Below are 2,213 nucleotides of genomic sequence, written 5' to 3'. Positions count from 1 at the left end.
TCATCTCATTAACCAGTTCTTCCCAGAGAGAAAGTTCTCTTCAGGCAGGTTTGGAAATATGACTTTCTCATGGCACACATTACTGGTGTCAACAAGAAACCTTTCTTAAGGTTTCATGGACATCTGCCTCACCATTTTGAAGTTTAAATTATAGAAGGATTGTTTCCAATTTTATTCCATTTACCAGGATATGAGAGTTTAAATTTGGTTGTCAGAAACTTAAATGGATTGATAATAGTTTTTGAAGTCAAAAATTATTACAGATCCACACCTTTGTGAGAGAAAAGAATCAGGATGCTTGAGGAAAATGGATTTGTTAGGATGGGAGAAAGACATCTTGCTGGTGATTCACACTATAATGATGTCTGACTTTTATTCTGAGCAGGAGGTACAAAGAGATGATTTTTCTACCTATTGAAGAGATTAAATGAGGACATATCACCACAGCTAGGACTTATTTTCTCTTTGGCTGTGTTCTCTCAGATATGATTTTTTAGGTTTCACATTTTACGACCAAACTTTTCCTGTAATTCAAGACAATACTTACTGAAGAGGTGAGCTGCTAAGGGCAATACACTGTTGTCTTACAGGATAATATATTGGACAAGTCTGTAAAAGAATGGGACTTCCAGACTCCTTAAAGGACATCAAATATAATATAATTTAATTTTTATGGGATGAAAACTGGCTGATGGAAATATGGCATTATTTATGCTATTAAGTCATTGTAAAATTGTGGTCTCCTCTGGGGAAGAAGGGCAACTCTCAGACAGGCCATGAGGCTAGAGATGCCTTAAATCTCCTCTCTTTTTCAAGTTATAGCATGCAGTGAGAACAGAGTTCAAAGTGGGTGACCTTCTTGGAAATGAGTAGTAGAAGACCTGCTATTCTCTAAACCTTCAGAAACTTTCCAAGTATGATTGCTGCAGTCAGCCTGCAAGGTCTTCTGTGTGAAGTCTCTTACTGACAGCAAAAATTAGCATTTTCTATAGGAAATCTTCTGTTAATTAATAATTTCTATTTTCCCCATTAATTCTAGTGTAATCTGACCATGCACAATACAGAAGTCCAAGAACTAGTAACTGCAGCTCTTCCACCATCATTCACTGCATATCTGACAGGTAAGATTGTTGCACTGGCCAAGAAAAAATATTTAAGACTTGCACTGGATTTCCAGCCTGAACGGGGAAAGCCTGGGATGGCAACCTGCCTGATGTTATCCTAGAGATAATATCTATTACTGGGAATTTATTATTTTGATTGATGTGTTCAGATGTTTCCAGGTAAACACAGATGTTAAAATATTACAATGAAAAGTTAATTAGAGGAACTATTAGCCATAAAAACAATAATTGAATATTGTGACAGGAACAATGGGTTTGTGATGGACCACTAATGCCTCCTGTCTCCTTTGCTTGTGTAGGCTGTTCAAAGAATTGTCTACTCCTCACATGTACCAAGCTGCTCCAGGTGGGAACTCTGAAGGAATGGAGTGAAAGTAATGCCAAGAAAATTATTCAAAATTTGTTCATGAAGAAAACAAGCTTGAGAGGACAAGGGATGTTCAGGCTCCATTCCACTTTCCTTCCCAGAGGCTTTTTCATAATTCAAATGCCATAGGCTAGTTCAGTATATCTACAATGAGCTCTTCAGTCTCTTCTTTCAAAGACCTTGCTCCTTCCAAAAGGGAGATGTGACAGTTTCAAGTGGAATGGCTCTTGCAGGAGATTTTCTTTAAAAGGTTGAAGTAAATCCAACAAAATCAGAACAAAATAAACCCTGCATACCAAACAAAGAGAATAAACTTGTCTTTGGCCTTTTTTTAGACTTTGTGGAAAGAATACAAAAAGACCCCATCTGACATCCTGGCAGTTGCTATAGACTGTTCAATTTGACTGCATCAGGAAAGGAAAGTATTTTTTTACACATGGCTTAAAGTTTTGTTCTTCAAGTGTCTGAGTCTAGAAGGTGAAAGCAAACCAGAAAATAAAATTGTGAAACAGATCTGCTTGAAGCATCACTATGTTTGTTCCTATTCATTAGAGCAGTGAAAGCTTTAACAAATCTTTTACACACTGAAGCCAGAGTATAACAAAGTGTCATAGAACTCTGCAGGACTAAGAGAGGCTTTTCCAGAACAGTAGAATCCCAGAGAGGGAACCTATATTTGGGAAACAAAAAACAGGGATAAATGGTTTCTATTCTTTCTTTCA

General features: G+C 37.1%; 1 long non-coding RNA gene across 1 annotated transcript; it reads left to right on the top strand.

Annotated features, from left to right (window-relative positions):
• Window positions 1-491: 491 nt before the first annotated feature.
• LOC110472308 (uncharacterized) lies at window positions 492-1,999 on the top strand. The gene is made up of 3 exons (XR_013341670.1): window positions 492-554; window positions 1,040-1,121; window positions 1,424-1,999. It is a non-coding gene; the product is annotated as an uncharacterized LOC110472308 (long non-coding RNA).
• Window positions 2,000-2,213: the final 214 nt, after the last annotated feature.

Source organism: Lonchura striata, chromosome Z (genome assembly GCF_046129695.1).
Source record: "Lonchura striata isolate bLonStr1 chromosome Z, bLonStr1.mat, whole genome shotgun sequence".
NCBI classification, from domain to species: domain Eukaryota; kingdom Metazoa; phylum Chordata; class Aves; order Passeriformes; family Estrildidae; genus Lonchura; species Lonchura striata.
The sequence above is the reverse complement of the archived record's forward strand: the minus strand, read 5'-3'. Positions and strand labels throughout refer to the sequence as shown.